Source organism: Salminus brasiliensis, chromosome 22, assembly GCF_030463535.1.
Source record: "Salminus brasiliensis chromosome 22, fSalBra1.hap2, whole genome shotgun sequence".
Classification (NCBI taxonomy): domain Eukaryota; kingdom Metazoa; phylum Chordata; class Actinopteri; order Characiformes; family Bryconidae; genus Salminus; species Salminus brasiliensis.
In genome coordinates this window covers 10,374,042-10,398,489 of record NC_132899.1, presented here as the reverse complement: position 1 = coordinate 10,398,489, position 24,448 = coordinate 10,374,042, and the positions used below count along the sequence as shown (strand labels likewise).

At 45.4% G+C, this 24,448-nt stretch overlaps 1 protein-coding gene across 4 annotated transcripts in view; it reads right to left on the bottom strand.

Annotated features, from left to right (window-relative positions):
* thrab (thyroid hormone receptor alpha b) overlaps positions 1–24,448 on the bottom strand; it is a 179,486-nt gene that overhangs the window by 68,078 nt on the left and 86,960 nt on the right. The window contains exon 1 of one of the 4 annotated variants that reach the window (XM_072667336.1): positions 10,096–10,117. The exons of the other annotated variants lie outside the window; for them this stretch is intronic. The gene's annotated coding sequence lies outside the window, so the exon portion shown is untranslated. Of the gene's footprint in view, positions 1–10,095; positions 10,118–24,448 lie in introns of those variants that run through there. 4 annotated transcript variants of the gene reach the window in all.

Sequence of the window (24,448 nt, the reverse complement as noted above, 5' to 3'; positions counted from 1 at the left end):
AGAGAGAGAGAGATAAAGAAAGAAAAGAGAGAGAGAGACAGAGAGATAAAGAAAGAAAAGAGAGAGAGAGACAGAGAGAGAGAGAGAGAGAAAGAAAGAAAAGAGACAGAGAGAAAGAATGAAAAGAGAGAGAGAGAAAGAATGAAAAGAGAGAGAGAAAGAATGAAAAGAGAGAGACAGAGAGAGAGAGAGAAAGAATGAAAAGAGAGAGAGAGAAAGAATGAAAAGAGAGAGAGAGAGAGATAAAGAAAGAGACAGAGAGAGAGAAATAAAGAATGAAAAGAGAGAGACAGAGAGAGAGAAAGAAAGAAAAGAGAGACAGAGAGAGAGAGAGAGAAAGAAAGAAAAGAGAGAGAGAGAAAGAATGAAGAGAGACAGAGAGAGAGAGAAAGAATGAAAAGAGAGAGACAGAATGACACCAGAGAGCAAGAACGAAAAAGAGACTAAACGAGATCAAAAAGAGAGCGAGAGAACTAGAATGAAAAAAAGAGACAAAATGAGAATAAAGAGACAGAATAAGCACAAAAAAGAGCGCGAGAACAAGAACAAAAAGAGTGGAAGAGAAGAAGGAAAGAGAAAACAAGAACAAAAAGAGACACGAGAACTAAAAGAGACGCGAGAACAAAAAGAGACGCGAGAACTAAAAGAGAGCGAGAGAACAAGAAGGGAAAAGAGAACAAAAATGAAAAAGAGATGGAGATGAAATCAGATGGAACCAGAATCAGTCTTGCGATGTCTTCAGATCCCACTGCTCTGACTGGACCAACTTTTCCAGACTTCACGTATACGATGCTGATTTTTATACTATGACAGAACTCTAACCCCTGTATCATGACCCCATCATATCACCAGGTTCTTCTCGAACGCACAGCCTTAGCGGTGTCTGACTTTTGTAGAGTGCAGTACAGATAAACACTGTGATTTTCAATGTCATCGACACTGGCCAGTGTGTGTTAAAGCAGGTGGATGAGGAGTGAAGGGGGAGCGTAAAGCCGAACAGCACTACAGCTGCAAGACCAAAAAAGTCAGGACACAGCAATAAACTAAGGCTGCATGAGCGAACATACGTAAGTGTCCAGGGAGCTCACATTAATAAAGCGCTGTAGGCATCTTTGGCACTGCACCTGCGTATACGTATGGCTATTTGTGGGCACGCGTGTACGTTGTGTGTGCAAAGGGGCAACGCGGCTGACATATATGTTGACTCAGTGCATGCTGCCGTGTGAAAAAGCAGCTGCAGGTGCAGCTGAGTAAGACCCTTTAGCCTCGTCCTCCATTTTTTCAAATAAGCACCCGAAACTTTTTAATTGGCCAGGAGAAGCTGGACTCACTCTCTCTCCGTCTCTAAGCCTTCTCTTCTCTTTAGTGGGGCCTTAATTGCACACTTTAAAATGCAGGCTGGGAAAAAAAAAAAAAAAACGGCATGAAAAAGAATAATTACTGACCGGCTGCATGTTGCAGAGGAGAGCAGGAGCTCTGCTAATTAGACTCTCTGACTCTTTACCAACCCCACTTTGCTCGGTCTCTGACGCTGCCTCTTCACCACTGTCTGAAGACTGTGCTTAAAAGTGAAGAACACAGGCATTAGAAAGCTAGGAAGCTATAAAGTAAAGAAGCCAGGTACATAACACGGAGAGCTGGAGAGCAGCTGGAGCACGTTGCTGGAGACCGTCCTCGCAATCCAGGCCACTGTTGTTATTATTGCATTTCAGGGCAGAGCAGAGCAGAGCAGAGCAGAGCAGAGCAGAAACACCCGACCGGTGAACAGCGCACGTGGCCTGATGTCTGCTCAACGACTGTTGTTCAGAGGCGATGGGGCGAAGCTGCCATTAAAGCACTCACAGACCACAGTCAGTGTGTAATAAATATTTCAGCTCTGAGTGGAACAGTAGCACAAAGACAGATGAGCCTTGTAGATCTGCACATGCTCAACAGAGCTGAGGTGAAGCCACAGCCATGGACTCAGACCTACTCAGAAAAGAGAGCATGTCAGTCATTGTTCTCCAGCAAAAGAAGTGAGGCATGGTGGGATTTACTGCTTTCTTCAGGGGCTGTACAATAGAATGCTATGAAAGTGGTGATTGTGACTGAAGAAGAGCTTTGATTCTGCAGTGATTCTGCATTACACCCATAACTGGGCCTTTTTTCAATGAGATCACACCTACAGCACAGTGCTGGCCCCCCTAACGGCTACCCCGACAATGTCCACCATATCATCTGGGAGCGCTACCACACCAGACAGTTCTGGGAGAGCAGTGTTGGGTGAGTCGTTTCTCTAGTCACTGGTCACCCGTGCTAATCATGTGACTTGCGGCTTGATACATCACCTTTAAAAAAAAAAAAACCTTTTCCATTTTGGCCTCAGCAATATTCTAACTTTCCAGGCGTGGAAATGTCTTTGATGTCTTTGATTTTCTTTGATCGTTTTTGCAACATTTAGGATTTTTTCAAAATTCGCACAAACATGCTGGATTGAAAACCCGCCTCAAAAGATTTCCTCATAAAGGTCTAGCAATATTTATAGGTATCATTCAACCTGGTTTGGTAAATCAGAGCTTAATGATGTTCCCTCAGGTGAGCTGCTGATGGAACTGAACTCCACGCTCTGTTTGGGGCGTCCAGGAGGAACCTGGAACCAGGCCTTGTTCTCAACTACTTTCAGAATTACAGACTCTTGCTCCTTTTTACTGTATTTATGTTTACCTGCGTCTGTTCTAATGAGTAAAATCTCTCTTACTGCTGAGATAAACAGCTTTAAATAATGAGCTGGGGTGCCTGAAACTTCTGCACAGTCCTGTAAGTGAAGCAAATTAACACTGCAACCACAGTAACCACGGGGTCTCTGTACCGCACTGATCGAGCCCCAGCAAGCTTTCCACAACCAGTGCTGATTGCAATTAGAAGCATGTACAAAATACTGTGCGAACACTCCTGCTGTAAAAAAAGTTAATTGGATGACGTAAACGCACTGATTCATCCCAACACTGTGAACCACAAGTGACTGGTCAGGATTATCAGACTCCATTGAGGCTCATTTGTTTACTGCACACATCTGCAATCTCAGTAAAGGGCCATGTTGCGCTTAAGATTTAGGAATGGTATATTGTGCAGCCCAACAGACTACGTGTTTAACAATCAGCTAAACAATAAGTCTGGATTTTGGAGCCATCTTACGTCTCACATATGATAAAACCACGCTCTGAGACCAAACACGCAGTGGAGAGAGCAGAGCTGGAAGCCTCTGCAGAGAGGAATGATAGGTTATGGCCTCATCTCCGATGACATCTGACATTCAGAGCTGCTCACAAGCATTAGGAATAGCACTGATTATGGATAACAGCATCACCCCTGGGTCGAACACAGCTAGCATGGTTAATATCAGAGCACAGACTGATGTAGAGCTGTAGACTGTGTGAGACTGTATTGTGATACAGTTCAACCCATAGCTTCCATACTCTACTCCTGATGCTCCCTGAAATACCATGCCCCTACATCTCGTCTCCCTCGGGAAGACCACCAATTTTCCAAATGTTCTGCATTGTTCTATCATAAGTAAGCAAAGTCATTCAGAGCAGCATTATGTGAAGTACACTGGTGCCCCATTCTGGAGAAACTATGATGCTTATTCACACAAATCAACCATAACATTGGCAGCACCTGCCTAATACTGTGTAGGTCCTCCTTGTGCCACCACTGCAGATCTGACTATTCGATGCATGGACTCCACAAGACCTCTGATGGCATCCTGTGGTATCTGGCACCAAGATGTTAGTAGCAGAGTCCTTTAAGTCCTGTAAGTTGTGAGGTGGGGCCTCAAAAGGCATCGCTCCAAAGATCCTTTTTTGGCACCTGCATTTTTTTAAGAGTGTACCCAGGGAGGTTTACTTCCATCCCTCACAGCTCTGCTGGGTTGGGCTGGGCTCCTCTGCAGGAAGCAGCAGATGGACTATAAAGGTCAGAGATTATAGCAGGCTTACCTTACCCATCCAACCTGCTGAAAATCTACCAGCCCATTCCGCCCCGCGTGGCTTTCTTTCTCTCTCTGTTTGCATTAGGCAGAGCTGTCAGAGAGATGAGCCTGGTGAATGTTAGCCCTGCTGCCAGGAGACGACACCACTGACCTGATTACTATCACAAGGTTATTAATAGGTGCTAATATGTCACACCCATAGAGACCTTCCAAGCGCTCTGGCTCCCACTGGGCGAGCGAGGGATAGAGTAAAGACTGCGAGTGAGGGAGTGAGGGAGTGTGTGAGGTAGAAAGAAAGAGAAATATGAGAGCTAACCCAGCCATGACCTGATGATGATACGCCCTGCTGCTTCTTATAGCATCTTTGGCCTCAGTCACAGCGGGCCAAGGCTGTGTCAGACATGACCTGCACACCACGTCTTCAAATGTGAGTCACCCAACCCCTCTGGCTCTCCGTCTTCCCCTTAACCGGCATACTTATTATGCAGTTATTAATCTTAACTCTTATTATTAACTCTTACACTGACCTTTTTGATACTAACAGGTGAGTTACATAGCCCAGACAGGGAGGGACTGAAATGTTGACCTAGAGGGTTCCACATTCGATTGTTGATTTGACATAGCATGGATGCTATCTGCCATTAAATGTGCCGTATGTTCATACCATTCAACTATTAGAGCATTCAATATTATAAAAGTTCACTATTTAATAACAATGTATAAGTCACAAGCTGAATTATTGATATACACTCTTGAGAAGTGTGTTTTTTCTGCTTGTACTCTATTTTGAGGTAAGGAGCAAGCAATATTTGCAGAGAAGGGGTGCTCTGCCCTCATCGCAGGCTTGCTTGTTAATTTTTGATTATGCTTTATGTGGTATATTCAGTATTAAATTGAGTCCTTCATTTGTGACAGTCTGTTGAACGTATTGTTCACATGCTCTTAGATTTATAGGGCAACAGATAACACCACTACCTGCCACTGAGCTACCACACCATGTGGGAGGCTGGGGTTCGATTCCCAGTCTGGATGACTTTGCTGTGCTACATCAATAAGAGTCCTTGGGCAAGACTCCTAACACTACATTGGCCCTCCTCTGTAATATGAGTAACCATGTAAGTCGCTCTGGATAAGAGCGTCAGCTAAATGCTGTAAATGTAATGTAATGTAATGGTACTATAGTGAACAATGCAATACGATGCAATGTACTGTCCCACTCCTAAGCAAAATGCAGGTACTGGGTCTGATCTGTGCAGTGAAAAGTAGTGTGTGACAAGAGACGTCATAAATGAGAAGAGCGGCCACTGATTGAGATAAATAGGAGTTCTTGTAACGCTCAGCATGCCTATGTCCATTTACAGATGAAGTCCGACCTTTAGCGAAAAGAGCCAATCTGCTTGCTGGTTATGTCGCAAGCAACATGGCAATAGTGAAACCCTCCTCGATGTGGAGCAATGCGATTTAGCTCCAATTCAAAACTAAAGAAGCTAACTTCAGACACCAACCATGTTTTTTTGTTTGTTTTGTTTGGCAAACTTTACCTTTAAAAGAGCAGAGCAGGAGGAAAATAGCTTACCCACACAACACAGAGAGAGAGAAGGCCACTGCCTCTCCCAGGTCCACTATTCTGGCTAAGATGAGTTAAGATGCTGCCAAGAATCCTGAAACTGCATTTGAACAGCACACACGACTGCCTTTCCTCCTTTCTTCTCCTGTCACTGCTCTCATTTTCAGGTAGATCTACTCAAACTTGATGTGGTTTCACAGATGAATGAGGAGCGTTTATTCCTGTATGATCGTGTGCTCTTGACGTGGTGAATCTCAATATCTAATCAACTCATTTTGTGTAAATAAAGTTTGTTAAAAAATATGCATCTACCTTAAACCTGCAGCCAGTGAGAGATATTTTTAACGAAATGAAAAATTTCCTCCACTAACCTTTCCTTCACACCAGCAACGACTTCTCACCTCTCGTCACCCAAATCACCGGTCGCTCATCGGCTGTGGGCGTTTCTGAACTCGAGCCAAACTTTCACTGCCGCCAAAAAAAAACGTCAAGGCGTACTTCACTGGCTAAAGTCATCATCTTTCTATCTGGGTGCGTAAAGCTACTGAAGCCTGGATGGAGCACTGGTGAAGGTGCAGGAGCTCCAGCTTCACGATGCCAGATTCCATCTCTAGTAGGAAAAAATACCTAGGAACTAAATACAGGGCAGTCTCCATGCTGGAGATGAAGCCGGCACCACCAGGCTCAGTTCCCATTGGCTATCACCAGGTCACTTCAATTCTAATTGAAAGTATAAACAACATTGCTGTTACGACTCTTCGTCGTGCCGTGTCGCTGTCGGTGCAAACGCAGGGTTACTCTTCACTCCTGCAGACCGACTGGAAGCTCCTCGTTGTAGTGAGGCTGGAAACAGCGCTGTGTGTGTGCCACAGGCTGTGTGTGTGGCTCGGCCGCGGAGGATTCCACAGACCTCTCGCAGGCACGCGCCGATGAAGCCAAACACCGGGCTAATAAAATACACAAACAGCACCACATCTAATGACCTATTAGCAAACGTAATCGGTGCTCTTTAAGCAGAACAGTGAATGAGAGATTATATAAATAACAGACACACAGAAATAGAGAGAGAGAGACATAAAGAGAGACATAGAGAGAGAGAGCGCAAGCACTATTGACCCAGCTAGAGTAGACAGACGGAGCACAGACAGAGAGAAGGACAGACAGGGGTTAGAGGTCATGGCTGTGTTTGGCTTGGAGCCATGTCAAGAGTCAGTCTCTCTCTCTCTCTCTGTCTCTCTCTCTCTCTCTCTGACTTTCCCTTGTGGTGGTTCAGGCATGCTCTCCCTCTAAAGCACCCTGCAGCTGCTCCTGGCTCTGCGCCAAGTGAGCAGTACGGGGTCTGGAGACAAGGCCATTTCAGACCACCTTCCAGAGCACTGAGTGCTTTATATTTACATGCACTTTTAAAGCTTTTGACAGACGCTCTAATGCAGAGCATAAAAATGAAAGGTGCCACTGTTACCCACGATGCTATGCAATGGTTTACAGTCCACATTAAAAGTTTGGGGACACCCTGCCTTCTGTTGCTTTTACGGAAACAGATTTCTCTCAATATACACCAGGTTAATCCAAATGTTTGTGGACACCTCTTCTAATGAATGCCTTCAGCCACTTTAAGTTGCACCCATTGCTGACACAGAAAATGCAAATGCAGACACACACAGCTTGTCTAGTCCCTGTAGATAAATATTGGCACCATGCCTAATGCCAGGTGTGGCTTAGAGTGGTATAAAGCCCCCCAGCATTGAGCTGTAGAGCAGTGGAACTGCGTTCCAGTACTTCTGGGATGAGTTGGGGAGTAGGGGATGAGGTGGGCAGTGATCATCCAACATCCTGACCTCACTAATGCTCTTGTTGCTGAATGCAATCAAATCTGTTAAGCAATGCTCCAAAATCTAGTAGAAAGCCTTCCAAAAGATACTGGACTGGACAGGTACTTCAACAAAAGCAGGATACACTCTTTTTTAATACCCTTGATAATGGAAGGGAAAATGAATGAGCAGATGTCCCAATACTTTTGTCCAAATAGTATATGTAAGTTACTGCAATGCAAAGGAAACTTCTCATCTCAATTAAACACAATATGAAATGCTAGGTGCCCTCACACTTTTGAAAAACAGCCTACACACAAACAAATGTATGCACACAGAGACCTACACACACACACATACACACACACACAGACAAATTAGGCAAATCCTGGCAGCGAATTCTATGTATTTCACGAATGGAAGGGCGTGCAAATTTCGTGGCACAGCAACAAAGGGAACTGCAAAACTGGCGTGAAGTAAAAAGAGAAAGAGAAAGAGAAAGAGAAAGCGAAAGTGAGTGAGTCAGTGTATGTGTGTGTGCCCGTGTGTCCCAGGTGTGTGTGACAGTACACAGGTTGGGCAGGGAGATGAGGCCAGGTGAGAGGTGTGGTACCTGGGCACACTGCCCTAACCTACTGCCTGAGCCGGCACGGGACACTACACACACTGCCAAGCCTGCACACTGTGCAATCTCCGCCAGCAACAACTCTCTCTCTCTCTCTCTCTCTCTCTCTCTCTCTCTCTCTCACTCTCTCTCTCTTTTACTGCCTAACTGTCCTTGGAATTACTGCTCTACAGGAAGAGAAAGAAGCATCTGTCATGGTTACGGGCCTTAAAACCCTGCAGCTTTATGAGACTTAGATAACTCACCTGAAACATACAGTAGTGTTTAAAGGTTTAGAATCCCTTCCCATTAAAGATATATACCCTTTGGGAATTGTGGTCTGATGCAGATATCTGATGTGTTTTTAGCACACATATCTGCTGATACCAGTATCAATATATAAACAATGATGAGATAAAAAAATGATTAAATGTGCAAAACATTATATGGTTTATTTCTGTAGTGTTATTACTGCAGTACAATGAATAAAACACAGACACTGTAGTGCAGCAGTCCTGCACCACCTACATACTCTGCTCTTCTGGGGTTCACTAAATACTGGTGTTGCACCGATACCGTCTAGGTATCAGCACCGATAACAGAGAGCACCGATACCATAAAGCTTACAGGCGCCCTCCATTTATTTTAGTTTGCATACATACAATAACCATACAATAACCAGTCAGAAATAGTTATTACCATTACACAGACATTTCCTTTAACTTACACTGCAGCACTTTGTGTTTCCATGTTGTGCTTTTATTGGTTCTGAAACCTTGTTTAAAGGCCACACACTGAAGTTTGGCAGCTTTTTACACAGAGACGTAGACCTGCATGTGAAATCGTTGCAGAAGCACTTTCTGTTTCTACACTGGCATTTTTCACTGCTCTGAAATGTGAATTTAAACACCAGTTCAAAGCTGTTTGGTCGAGCTTAGCAAGATTATGCTTCCCTACCTGCACGTGTTTCTGCGCTGTGGAGTTTAGAAACTTTTCAGCTCTGAAACTTTTCAAATGTGCAGTTCCTCCACCAGTAAGTGCTGTTCTTTCAGTCTTATTAGATCTTATTTGGGATATGATATAAAAATGTACAACCTATAAAAAGTGGAACACCCTAAATATCAGGATTTATAGCATCAGAGATGAAAAAGCGGTATTAAATATGAGTCGTTTAAAACATCTGTCTAATATAAACATTTGTCTGATGTTGATACTTTTTGTTAACATCCTGTTATATATATATATCCTATATTATACATAGAACTGGGGCCTCCTAAATGTAATCGACATCACAGATTATGAAAATACTTCTGTGCATAACGGAACTTTGCAAATTGGAGACGGCTCATCCCAGCAGCAGAACTGCTAAGCACAAGCACCTGAGGTTCAATCATCCCAGACTGCTTAAGACAGCAGCACAACAGCACTGTATGTGCTGTGTCTTCGTCACCCCATGTTAACAGTCATTGCAATCCCTGTAGAGAGGCACTGCCAAGAGAACAGGACATCTGCTCTCTGGAGCAGATAATCATGAACTTATTGGGACCATGCCTAATGCCAGGCTCTCCATTCAATACGTTTGGGATGAGTTATGAAGTTGAGGATGAAGTGGGGTGGTGATCGTCCAACATCCTGACCTCACTAAACACAACCCAATCTTTAAACAGGTTCAGTATCACTGAACACACTCATTCCAAACTTTGAACAGTACCCAGAGTACCTGGGTTATTTTTAAAACCATAGTATCAATCATGTTTTACACACACCATACAGCCTGCCCGAGAAAGATCAGTCACCACTGGCTGCAGCACTCAGCACACTGCAGATCAAACTGTAGCTGGAGGAGAGCAGCGATGTCTGGATTTCATACCAAACTCCTGCCACACAAATTACATGACATTCTCAAAGAAAACACACACGTAGGATAACCCTGGAGTGCGGGTACACACAGAGCATGTGTGTACAGAGCGCTGCTAGTTCTCATCACACACTGGGCAACGCCGCTGATCGTTACTGGGCAGTCCATGTGCAAACACGACCACCGAGCGCTGACCACCGCACAAACAAAACCAGCCCGTCTGCTGGCCAGGCACGTAAACACCAGGGCAAATCAAATCAGAGGAATAAATAAAAAACTGTTTACCAAGAGAAAGACAAAACCTCAACAAACTCGGGCGGGTTCAGAGAGTTTACAGAGGCACAGGACCAGAGCCGACAGCCTGGAGCAACTCCTCAGTCTGGAGCGGGTGAGGATTAGGTTCTGGAGACATACTGTGTGCCTGAATCATCCACACAGACAGATATACACATACACACACACACACACACACACACACAGAGGAATGAAATGAAAACAGACTCTAAACACATACTGTGTGAATCAAAAGTTTGGCGGCAAAAAAATGTTTCCCTTATTTTTGCTGTTTTCTCTATTTTACAGTAACAGAGATGCAATAACATCCACAGTGAGTGAGGGAGTGACCCGGAGGCCTGAGGAGGTTCCATACATGCTGAGGACTACTGCTGGCTACACCTCTAGAGCCCAGGTCTTCAAATCTAGACCCTGATTCTAGTTTCCAGTCCTGGATTTTATTCTTGCTGGACATTAAGCGAACTGTTTCGCTTAAGTAGTGTCACCCCAACCAGCAACCCACCCCAGTCCAGCACTGGAATCTGGATTCAAGGTCCAGATCTGAAGACTCTGTGTCTAGAGGGATGGAAGGAAAAGCACTAGCCTCTACAGAGACCAACATTCCCCAACACACACACACACACACACACACACACCATTCCAGAACGTTGTAGAACAGAGTGGAGGGAGGGAGAACACCCAAGATTGATAGAAATGAGGAGAACATTTGAGAACACTGGACAGAGGAGAACATTCTAGAAAAGTATGGATAAGGGGAGAACATTTAAACATGATATAAAAGAGGAGAACAGTGCAGAATGAGGGGAGAACGTTCTAGAACAGTGTGAAAGGAGGGGAGAACGTCCTAGAACAGTGTGAAAGAAGGGGAGAACATTCTAGAACAGTGTGAAATGAGGGGAGAACGTTCTAGAACAGTGTGAAAGGAGTGGAGAACGTCCTAGAACAGTGTGAAAGAAGGGGAGAACATTCTAGAACAGTGTGAAATGAGGGGAGAACATTCTAGAACCGTGTGAAAGGAGGGGAGAACGTTCTAGAACAGTGTGAAAGGAGGGCAGAACATTCTAGAACAGTGTGAAATGAGGGGAGAACATTCTAGAACAGTGTGAAAGAAGGGGAGAACATTCTAAAACAGTGTGAAATGAGGGGAGAACATTCTAGAACAGTGTGAAAGGAGGGCAGAACATTCTAGAACAGTGTGAAAGGAGGGCAGAACATTCTAGAACAGTGTGAAAGGAGGGAAGAACATTCTAGAACAGTGTGAAAGGAGGGCAGAACATTCTAGAACAGTGTGAAAGGAGGGAAGAACATTCTAGAACAGTGTGAAAGAAGGGGAGAACATTCTAAAACAGTGTGAAAGAAGGGGAGAACATTCTAGAACAGTGTGAAAGGAGGGCAGAACATTCTAGAACAGTGTGAAAGGAGGGCAGAACATTCTAGAACAGTGTGAAAGGAGGGGAGAACATTCTAGAACAGTGTGAAAGGAGGGCAGAACATTCTAGAACAGTGTGAAAGGAGGGCAGAACATTCTAGAACAGTGTGAAAGGAGGGGAGAACATTCTAGAACAGTGTGAAAGGAGGGCAGAACATTCTAGAACAGTGTGAAAGTTATGAAAACCATACAGCCGGTCAGGGTGTCAGGGGGGCCCTCTAACACACACTTCCACACAGCACCACCTCCTGAACCATCCACCCAGAGCTCACCCTCAACTGCCACGCCCCGTCCCAACCTGCCCCGGGCCTGCCGACGCCCGCCCCCTGTCACCTCTACCAATCAGCTCCTCATCTCCCTCACCTCCGTAATGAGCTCCAAACATTGCACGTACACACTCTTACTCACACACACACACGCATGCGGCCCCGGCCCCAGTGCTCGCGGCCTGTGTGCGATGGAGCCGGCGGGCGGATGTAGCGCCCCTGAAAGTGTAGAAGGTGGCGGTGCTGGGTGGGCGGCGACCGCAGAAGAGAGGAGAGGGTGATTTTCTTGGCTTTGCGCCGGACGCGGAACCCGTCCCACGACACCTATACACTCCTGGATCTGATTAAAGCCACATCCCTCACACACATATGCACATGTATATATGCATACAGTGTACCTTACCCCAAGTCCCACTCTCTCTCTCTCTCACACACAAATACACACATACATAGTGTTGCATTTTCAGTGCACTGTAATGATCCCAGAATGCACCACAGTAAATATACAAACAATGTACCGTAGAGCCTCAGTGGGCTAATGCGCTGTCATTAAGGCCTAGGGGTGGCGAGGTCAAATACCGAGCCATGCCGCTTTGCCATCAGTGGCCAGAGTCCAAGAAAGTACAACTGGCCGTGTTCTCTACAGGCGCGGTATCCCCTCGTCACTCCTCAGCGATGTTGACCGACACAGGCCTACACACTGCCGGCTGGCAGTTCGAAAACAGGCAGCGTCTGATAACCATACATTTTCATACCAAACCTATATACGGCTGCAACCCTTGTCACAACCAAGGTGCTGGTGGACTCTGTGACAGGTCCAGATATTTAGACTGCTGGATATATTTTGGGCATCTGTGAGGCATCAGCAAGCTCCTGGGTCGCGTCTTTGAACAGTACACAACTAGCGATTGAGCTGCAGCGCAGAGTGAAGGCTGATTTGCCTCTGATCTCTGGCTGTTGTCGCCAATCACTGAAAACTGTGGAGGAAAACTGAGTGGAAAATCAGGCCTAGAATCATGTAGTGTGAATTTAGCATAAAACGTCCGAGCGCTGAAAAAATGTGCTTTTATCTTCTTTGATCTCTATTTCCCATCCCATCTCTCTCTCTCTCTCTCTCTCTCTCTCTCTCTCTCTCTCTGTCTGTCTGTCTGTCTGTCTGTCTGTCTCTCCGCTCTGCTTGTGTTTCTCATGCAGGCGTGGAGTGATGCCGCAGCAATGGAGATGAGAATCTGCTAAAAAAAAAAAAAAGGGGGGGGGGGGGGTTTGGTGGAGGGTGGAAAAAGATGGACGGGCCAAGAGATGGAGGGAGGGGAGGGGCTGTGGCAAAGTGCCCTGAGGTATGAAATGAAACAGTTACTTAATCATTTTCTTCCCTCTCTTTTCTTTCCAGCTTTTCTTGTTTTCATTTCTTGCCTTTCGCAGGTCCCCCACTGTAGCCCCCCCCTTTCCATGGCGGGTGCCTCTAAAAGAAAGCAGAGCGAGTCAGACTGAGTGTGAGGGCCTTTACTGGAGGGCTGATGGTTATTTTTTGCATAGACGCACTGTTTGTATATGTCTGTGCTGCTTAATCCTGGCTATTTGTGAATATGTGGAAACGTGTTTGCCTTTTGCGCCTCGAGCGAAACGCACAGAACGCCCCAGTCTCAGCGCGTCCCCCGAATGCATATGTATAACATACAGTGACTGAGCAGGTCTCTGTCTATTTATTTTTGAGTAAACACGGTTCTTCCTCCAGCCGTGGAGCATGGGTTTCCTTCATTCTCGGTCGGGCTGCATATATTTCACTGCATATATTTCACTCCCCAACCGCCACGCTGAAGGTGTGGTCCAGCCTCGCACTGAGAGCCTCAGTGCAACAGGCTCTAAACGGCAGCTTTGTCGCATGACAGCAGCAGATGAAGATTTTAGGCTAGGAAGGGGCTCGGTTTTCCCGTGAGGCTTTGCGGCGAGTCAGACCACACGCGCCCCAAAGGGCCCGGCAGCTTGGGCTCTTTGTGCAGCAGTAATGAGGAGAGGAGGCCCCAGCACTTCATCAGCCGGGCCGTAGCTCCACGTGGCTGCTCAGAGAGAAGACAGTCCTCCACTCCTTCACACTCCACCCTATCCAAACCCTGCAGCTTGCTTCCTGCCACCCCCCCGATTGGCTGCTGGGACAATGGGTGGAGCCACTAAAGTGGTGGGTAAAGAGGAACTAATGAGGCCCGGAGGGAGCAAGTGGTTGAGCATATACACACATATACACACACACATGCACACAGGCACCCCCAGTGTTTGACACAGCGCGCACAGAGTGTGTGGTAAATCCAGTTAGCCTGGGCAGTGACCGCAGAGAGGAAGTAATAAAATGGAATGATAGTGCAGAAGACGAGAAGAGTGATGGGGGTAAAAGGGGCTCGATGGTTACCGGTCTGTAGGCAAACACAAACACGCCCACAACCACTCTGATTCAATATAGGCCTACAGCACCCAACAAACATTTGGAGACCTTCTGTTGAAATTCAGTAATAACATTTACATTTACATTTACTGCATTTAGCAGACGCTCTTATCCAGAATCACTTACAAAAGTGCTCTGCTATTTACCCAAGAAAAACCTCAGCTAGTTTGAATAGACTAATAATTCAAAAGATACCTCTAAACTTTAGACATTACTAAGCACAAGTCAGTAAGGTGACCATAGTACTCTGCTATTCGCCCAAGTACTCTCAAAAGAGGTGGGTCTTCAGTCTGCGTTTGAAGACAGCGATCAACTCTGCCGCTCGGACACCCAGGGGAAGCTTGTTTAGCCAGGACAGAAAAAAGCCTGGACGCTTGTCTCTCTGGATTTTGAGGGATAGCGGGTCGAGCCGAGCCGTACTTGAAGCTGGAAGGGCTCTTGGTGTGGATCGGCTTTTGACCATTGCCATCAGATACGGAGGGGCTGGTCGGTTCTTGGCTTTGTAGGCCAGTGTCAGGGTTGTGAATCTGATGCAGGCAGCTACAGGAAGCCAGTGAAGAGAACGCAGCAGTGGAGAGACATGGCTGAACTTAATAAATACATTGCATAGACAGAAAGTCCTGCAGCACCAACACTACAGTGAGTTAGTGAAGCTAGTTAGCTTAAGGTAGTCAGACGGTAAAGAAATGTTTAAAATAGAATTAATGACTGAATTTAAGATTTTTACAAGAAGCTTAATGTTTGATTTTCACTGTTCAGTGTCTGAAGGCCTCTGAGTTAAACAACTGTAAGCACGGGCTCAGGCATTAGGAGATAGCAGGTTTAATCCCAGGCAATGCCTAAGGGCATTTTCACACCTGCGCTTTTTTAAGTCTGGTTAAATCAGACTCTGGATTGTTTTCACTATTGCTGCGATTCGTTTGGGCAGGTGTGAACCGCACTGAGACCTCTAAGAGGAGCCGGTCTCGGCCTGGACCAACACTCTGGTTTGTTGCTGGTTGCTGGTCTGTGGTTTGCCCTTTCTCAGACCACCGTTGGCAGCTTTTCACCACTGATGACCTTCTCACCCTACAGTTCTTGCCGTTTCTGTATCCCATCAATCTGTCCGGCCATAGCGATTTGGTCCTGAGTCCAGTCGCTCAGGTTTTAATGCCTGAGCTTTTTATCCTGAGTCAATCAGGTCAACTACGAGAACCAAGTGCTCAGACACCTGAACATCCCAAATTCTGCACACTGCTATTACAAGATAATGAACACTGTTATATTATTAGCATGTTGAGCAGGAAAGCATCTCCGAATGCACAACACGTCCAACCTTGAGGAGGATGGGCTACATCGGTTTCTGGTTGTGTCTGTACCTCATATTCCATCTCTACATGATCAGTAAGGTCCTGATTTCCAAAAGATCACATGCTGAAGGACATACTGATAAAATGTTGGTTGATAAAGGCAGTTGAAACAGCTGAAAGGTTTGAGCGCTGATGAGTGCTGACATTACAGCAAGGGAATCAAATGCAGAGGCTCTGTCGTTACACACAAAGCAGAGCTGCTGTCAGATGTTCCTTCAATTTTACAGGTTCTGTGAAAAGAAATGACAGGCTGTAATCGGCTTTCTAATAAATACGTTAAAGATTTTGCTGCCACAGAAAAGAAAATGATCCAGGAGTGGCACTTCCATGAGTGAAAACACACACCCGTACACACCGCCGGCAGCTGTGTGATGAGTATACATTGCACATGATCTTTGTACTCTTTATGCTGCTCAAACATTAGCAGTACGGAGAGTACGAAGCGGACTGATAGAGAAGCTGCACACCACACGGCAAACACAACGTACAGTGATAACACACTCTGCGCACACACACACACACATAGAATCAGAGTTACTGGCTGTTTTTCAGCTCAGACTGCTCTACTTCGCAGCTCTGATTCAGGCGGGGCGGCTCATTGGGAAATTAAGCACTACTTTGTTCCTGAGTGTTTGAATGAGTGCTAGAGTGTCAGAGTGTGTATCCTGAGCACGGTGAGAATGGGGCTGGGGGAGCACGTAGGTGTGTGAGAAGGTGACACGAAGGTGAAACGGAGCCGCCAAGCTACGGGAGAAAGACACCATTGTTGTGGTGTGTGCCGGTGTGGGTACTTCTTTCAGACACTTTCAGGAAATCAATATACAACCTTTGATTTTCAGTCACTAAAAGGAGCGGATATACACTCAAGCAATTTATTAGGAACATCTGTACAGCCACTGATTCATGCAATTATCTAATCAGGCAATATGGCAGCAGTGCAAAAGCCTGAAATCAAGCAAAGACAGGCCTGTGGCTTTAGATAATGCCCACCATTAACCATCTCAGTGATCAGAGTTGCAGGCTGGTCTGAGTATTTCTAGAACGGCTGATCTTCTAAGAATTTTGGCTACAGGAAATGCCTTGTTGATGAGAGAGGTCAACAGAGAATGGCCAGACTGGTTAGAGCTGACAGAAAAGCTACAGTAGCTCACATAACCACTCTGCACGACACGTCCAACCTTGAGGCAGAAGGGTAACAACTGCAGACGACCACGTCTGGCTCCACTTCTGTCGGCCAAGAACAGAAAGCTGAGACTGCAGTGGGCACTGGCTCACCAGAACTGGACCGCTGGAGACTGAAATAACATTGCCTGGTCTAATGAAACTTGATTTTCGCTAAAGCAGACAGATGGTAGGGTCAGACTTTGGCACCGACAGCTTAAATACATGAATGTGTTGTGAGGTATTGCTCCGATAACCATCATTAAAAAAAATTTGCCTTACTGCCAGTTCAGCTTTTGAACCAATACTCTGTTGCTGGTTTGTGGTTTGCCATTTCTCAGACCACTGTTGACCCATCAATCTGTCTGGCCATAGTGATTTGGTCCTCATCAAAGTCGCTCAGGTTTTCATGCCTGACCTTTTTCTCTTGGGTCAACCAGGTCGACTATGAGAACCAAGCGTTTAGATACCTGAACATTTGTATGACCCACACCCTCACGCTGTCTTACAATACGTGTGGGTGTGTGTGTGTGTGAGTTGTGGGCTCCAATAACAGCCAAGGCTGGCACACGAGCGCTCCTGGCAGGCTGGTGGAGGAGAGGTGTGCGAGCACTGTGAGTGGCTCTTACTGTCTAAATACAGGAAACTCGTCCCCGTGGCCTAATCAGTGTTCTAGCGGTCATCAAACCCCAATCACTCAACACACACACTTACACTTATCTCCTGCAGCACAAACACTGATCAGCTCCAACTGGGTACAGACCACTAGTGAGAGAGACACATGGAGAGAGACAGAGAGAGTTGGGGTGATGGAAGAAAGGTGTGTGGGGTGTGTGTGTGTGTGTGTGTGAGACGTGGTGCTAAAAGATTTCTTCACACTTCAGGGGCTTTGTGTTGAAAAGAGCACACCTTAGCACACACCTACAGACACACAAATTCAAATAAAGGAACAGTGCATGTCAAAGAAACACACACATGCTATTTAGACAAAAGTATTGGGACACCTGCTCATTCATTGTTTCTTCTGAAATCAAGTGTATTAAAAAGAACTGTCCAGTGAAGACTTCCCACTAGATTGTGGAGCACTGCAGTGAGGATTTGATTGCTTTCAGCAACAAGAGCGGCAGTGAGGTCCTGAGGTGCTGGATAATTACCACCCAACCTCATCCCAAACTCATCCTGTAAAAGTACTGGATGGAGCACCATCCATCATTCCAGTGAACACAGCTCCACTGCTCCACAGCTCAATGATGAAGGGCTATATAGCGAAATCATTAGAAGGGGTGTCCACAAACATTTGGACATATAGTGTGTGAAGTTCAGCAGAGCACTGACTCTGCTGTAAATTATAACCTTTAGCAATATTAAAGGTCTCTCTCCAATCTCTATGTCTTTCTCTCTCGTTCATTTCACCCTGCCCTTCTGTCTTCTCATACTTGTGCACTCTCATTTTCCCATTTTCCTCTAGTTACTTTAGTCTCTTCTTTCTCTCTCTCTCTGTTTTAGTTTTTTTACTCTCTTTTTGAAAACACACATGCATGCATTGACCTGCAGCCCTAACATAGAGAGAGAGAGAGAGAGAGAGAGAGAGAGATAAGGGCCAGACAGAACTGAATACTGATAGACTGATTGTAAGTAAGACTAGAAAGAATAGAGTTGTGAAAAAAAAGAGATGGCTGGGGGATCTTGTTAGGGAGAAGAGATAGAGAGAGAGAGAGAGAGAGAGAGAGAGAGAGAGATTGATTAAGTGGTATGGATGAATAGGCCCCATTATCTCCCAGTGCCCTGTTTGAATCTGGTTTCACAGGAGGAATGCTGCTTATAGGATCAGATAAACCCATCCACACACACACACACACACACACACACACAGTAATAAGGCGGTGGTGTTCTGTAAAGTGCATGTGAAGGAGCTCAGCATTCTTTAATGCAGTCACTCATGGTTCAGTGGTTGTGTGTGTGTGTGTGTGTGTGTGTGTAGTAGGAGTGTCCCCATAACAAAAAGGGTCATTATCATCATCTTGCAGTAACTGCACCTGACCTGTAGGAGCTGCTTTATTAAATTTCACATAACTTAATTTATATGTAAATAAATTCCAGATACAATATACAGCAAATCCTCTCAGGTAGAGACACTCGTTTTATTAATTTCATTACAGCAAAGAATAAATAATATTCTTACACACACACCTATGAGCCATAACGTTAACACCATCTGTCAAATACTGAGTAAGCTGCCCTTGCGTCAGCCACATGGTGCCGTCCTGATGGTGTTTTGGAGATGTTCTGACCCAGTCGTCTAGCTATCTCAATTTTCTTCTACCCAAAGTGGCTCAGACTCTAATGCTACGCCACCTTCACCTCGACCAATCACCTTTCTCCGACTCTACTCTCTACTCTCACACCTTTTTGCTGCTTTCAGATACTGACGTTTAGCCTTTTCCTTCCTTCCTCCCACACAAGGATCTGCAAGGGTCCAGGTGTTCCAAGACCTGGGGCGACGACGAGGGGTTTCACCCCACAAATATTGTTTGCTGCCTAATATATCCACCCCTTGACAGATGCCACTATAGATGAAAATAGTCAATGTATTTCCCTTTATCTATCACTGGTGCTAATGTTATGGCTGAATGACGTATATTATAGCTTAAACTGCACTTCTAACTCAACTAAAAAAGTCTCTCTCATTTTCTCAGTCTGCCCTTTAGGAGGCAACAGCAGAGTGCTGCTTAGTCAAGACATTACCACCAATCCCCTGCAGTCTCCCGAACATGGCAGTGGAAGGACAAGGCCTTGGAGAGTGAATGAAGGGAGAACATGAGGAGTCCGTAATGATTTAGCGTGGTACTTTAACACAGCCAGTCTGTTCTATTCTGTAACCTCACTGCTGAGAGTAGCTAAGGACAGCGGTGCTCACCCTGTGCGCGCTTGTATCCAGCGTGCAGTATATCGGTGTTGTCCCTGTCCCTGTGTCAGATAAAGGCAGGATAATGCTGTTGTAATTCACAGGGATATATAGCAGATTATATAATGCACTGAGGGGCCGACAAATGTTCTTCCTACTGTGGGAGAAATCAGTGGCGGCTTAACCAAGCTACCAGAGGAGATTTGTGCTTTATACAATCTTTAGACTGGACTGTGCTGGTCAGCCATCTGCGAGGACAGAGAGGAAGGTGTGATGATGAGGGTGAGGTACTTTGGGTGTTGAGAGCTAGATGTGAGTCACTTTCCCTCTCTGCCACTCTTTTAGAGTGGACCAAGTGCTCGCCCCAGTGACATTTTTCCACTAAGCGGCACAGCACACCTTGGAAAGTCATGATCTGCCAAGCGGCCCGTACCTTACCCAAGTACCTGCACCTCGATTTGGGGTGTACCCAACATACCGTCCTGCACAGTCATGCATTCAGCTACTTTACGTTGCACCCATTGCTGACACAGATGTGCAAGTGCTCATACACACAGCTTGTCTAGTCCCTGTAGAGTAGAACTGCCAATAGAATAAGACTCTCAGGAGCAGATAAACACACTGGAACCTACTGACAGCACGCCCAATGCCAAGTGTAGGCTAGAGGGGTATAAAGCCCCCCAACCATTGAGATGTGGAGCAGTGGGACGGTGTTCTCTGGAATAATGGTGCTCCATCCAATACTTTGGGATGAACTGTGGAGATTTTTATCACTGGATGCAATGAAACCCTTACAGCAATGCTCCTGTATCCACTACAAAGCCACCCTTACCTGGACAGTAAGTAGTTATTCTATGCTACACTAATTTTGAAAGAACCAACAAATAAGCAGGTGTCCAGATACTTTTGTCCATGTAGTGTATCTCAAAGTATCACGTATTGTGTTTCATCTGCTCAGGTTTGCTCAGTAATATACTGAATCATAGGGCCAGGTTCTTGCTAATACACAGCCCTGTCTTCCACAGCACTAAACCCCCTTTGAGCACTGTGATAACTGCATCATTTAGCATGACCTGTCTCTAAACACACACATGCACTGTCTTGAAAAGGGGGCACTGGTACTCGTCTAGGAGTATAGATAGTTCCAGATTCAAAATAGTACCTGTACCACAGCAGCAGTACTGCTGGGCAGTTGTGGTTCTTCGGTTAGAGCGCTTGGTTATTCCTCACAGGGTTGTGGGTTCGATACCCAATTTTGTTAAACGTACACTGTTAGGCCCTTGAGCAAGACCCTAAACCTGCACCAGTGGTGCTGTAGCTTTCTAAGCTGGCTGGAAATGCAAAGATAATCTTTCTGTACTGTACAAGCAAAATGCCACAAAATACACCTTCAGCTTTCCCAACTTTTTCCCAACCTTGGAACCACAGCATCGGGGGGTTGTGAATTTTTTTAGCTCAAATCCATACACACACCAGGAGAGCAGGCTCATACCTACTACTCTAAACACTCTTGCCTAAATACCTGAGAGTGTCTATATGTTTGTCTGTGAGAAGCACCCTAAGAACATGTCCATGTACGGCTGTTGCACTGGTGGCAAATATTTTTAGGGCAGCTTGACAACCACAGCACGTCATGGTTGGACCGAGGCCCGTAAAATGTCCATAAATGTAAAAATTTGAAGTCTCAATATTTGTTTAGACCCTCTGAAGCCAGATCTGTGAATAAACAAGTCGTTACAGCCCCTACTGAGGCAGCACCACAACAGCTGCTTCCAATAGACACTAACACATGTAGACGCATGCACTAACATACATGTATATGGACGCCCATGCACAGCCATCAAACCAGCAGTGAACTCGACACCAGGTCCTTGGCCCAGGAACAACTTGCGTCTCAGGCACTTCAATTCAAGGCTATTCATTTTCAGACCAGCTTACTGATGCCGTCAGTTTGGAGGCAGTTGGTTAAGTCTTGCTTGGTGTCCAAATGTCTTCAGTTTTGCGCTGGAGCTGCAAAACTAATGCAGCTAACAAGTAATGCAGCGTACTGATGTGTCTCAAAACCAACAATGCAGATGAGGACGGCTGCAGGATGGCACTTTCTGGACGCTACATCACTGAGGTTTGGTACCCTGGTATTGACTGACGCCCTGTCTAGAAGGGATTTCTGCCTTGATCCCAATGATTCATAGTGTCCCTGACTGGGAAAAGCTTCAAATTGATACACTGATCCGCCAAAACATTATAACCACTTGCCTAATATGCTGTTGGTCATACACGTGAGACCAAAACAGCACACTCTAAAATACCTGCGATATCGGTCACCAAGACGTTACAGCACGTCCTTTAAATCTTTAAGTTGTGAGGTGGAGCCGGCACAGATCAGACATCCAGAGAAAACCTGCCCATCTATGTGATGTAAAAAACATCACAACACACCTTGCAACCTTCTTCCATTGCTCCAGGGTTCAATTCCTACACTCGTGTGTTCACTGTCAGGGCTTTTGACAGTGGACAGGGGTTAGCATGGGCATTGTGACTGGTCTGATTGGTCTATACAGCCCCATACGCAGCAGGGGGCGCTGTGCTGTGTGTTGTGACACATTTGTCTGATAACCATCAACAATTTCTCTAAACTGTGATATACTGGTTGAGCTCTACTACAGAAGTCACCTACACTTCCAATGCCTTCCCTTTCACCAGCCCTAGCAGATGGTCTATATGTGTTTATACCGCCAGCCTACCTGACCGAGGTGGAGGAGCAGCTGTGACTCATATGCCTCTTTGGAGAGATTTGTACACGACTGTGTGTGTGTGCATGTGCATGAGCGTACATGCGCGCACGCGTGTGTGTGTGTGTGTGTGTATCCCTGTGCCATGCAGCAGAGCAATGAGAGGATCATACAGAGATGGCTGGAGCTGAATAAAACATCTGAGCGCTGCGGCAGGGCGCCAGGCCCCCAGTGCGCTGCCTCTGCTTTGAAGCTGCACAGCGCTTCTATCACTCTGCCATTTCACTTCATGTCTCTTCATGTCTTGCTCGCGCTCTTTTTCTCTCCCTCGCTCCCGCTCGGTCTGACAGGTGCGGCTTCACAACGTTAAACTGCTGCCTGTTTGCAGAGTCACGAGCACAACAGACGACGCATTTCCACTTGTGTGAATCTCTCATGTAGACGTAGGCATGGTTCACCCAAATCTATTTAGTCTATTCACCACCTGTCCGATAATCTCTTTGGTTATTTGGTAAATAACACAGGAAACAGCATGAATGCAAAGCCAATAGAAGTCTAATAATGAAAAGTGATGAGACTTTATTTGGAGTGGTGCTTTTTAGATGAATAATAATAAACACTCATCAGATCCTCAGCAACACCAGCCATATTGATGATGGAGCAGTCTCTGAACATTCAGTAGATGACCAAGAGACTTGGAAGACTGAAGACGTCTACTGTATTCAGCTGTTCTTCATTTCATTTGGAGAGGAAATGTTCACCTGATCATCTAACAGATCAAATACAGGCCTCTCTAAATCCTCCACCAGCTGTAATAGACCTGCTGCTGTCACCAGTCTGGCACCTGATCTTAACTGGAGTAGACTAAGATTAAGGGGCCAAGATGAGGGTTAGGATTAGGTTTTGGTTTGAGTCTAAGGCTATGATTAGGGCCAGGGTTAGGGTTTGGATTAGGATTTGGGTTGAGGCTAAGATTAGGGTTAGGGTCAGAGTTAGGATTAGGTTTTGGTTTGAGGCTAAGGTTAGGATTAGGACTAAGGTTAGGGTTAGGATTAGGGCCAAGGTTAGGGTTAGGATTAGGTTTTGGTTTGAGGCTAAGGTTAGGATTAGGACTAAGGTTAGGGTTTTGGATTAGGATTTGGGTTGAGGCTTTATGGTTAGGATTTAGGATTAGGAATTCAATTGAAGTGCTACTGAATGAGCATATATGTCTTTATATGTGCTCCTGTACTCCACAGTTCAACATAGTGTAGTGTGAATGCACTGTAGGTTAGCCTCTTCTATTCTTGTTACTGAGCCTTATAACAGTTTCCAATCATGTTGAAAAACGTGATCAAAAGCCTAAAATCTAGATGCAGAAAGCTCTCATTTAACTGCACTAATGATCAAATAAACACACCTCAGTAATCACAAACACAGGTTCAATGTAAACTAGGGGGGTTATTTATAAAACACTTTATATAACCACTGCAATCTAGAAATCTGAGAATGTGCACTTTAAGTACATGCACATTGTTTGACCAATGTAAATCTGTTAAGTACAGAGGCAAAAAAGCAGGGACTAATTGGGGCTGATCCAGACATTTTAACAGCCCACTTAATAAGCCATCACTTCCGATCCTTTGTTTTTACCACTGTGCCCCAATGCTACATGGACATTACTCACAACCTGTAGCAGTGAGACATGCTCTCAGAAGCTAACAGAGCAGTTCAGATGTTGGATGTTCACAGTGGAACATAACACTTTGATGCTCTTTGATGGAGCACCTTTCCCCCAGATATGGGCATGTAAAATGTGAGCGTTTGGCAGTTTTTGATCTTGGCCTTGCTGCAAAAACCATGTGGGAAATACAGTACTGGACTGTCTTTTACTTAGAACCTTTCTATCTAAAAGTATTGAGAAAATGACTAGAGGCAAAAAGGGGGATGTATGTGGGGACTGACAGTGTAATGGTGAAGCTAATCTAAATAAAAAAAGTAAAATATAAACTCTGTATCACAAACCACACAGAAACAACCCAGGCTTTCTTATCTAGAGCCACTCACTGTTTAATCAATGTTACAA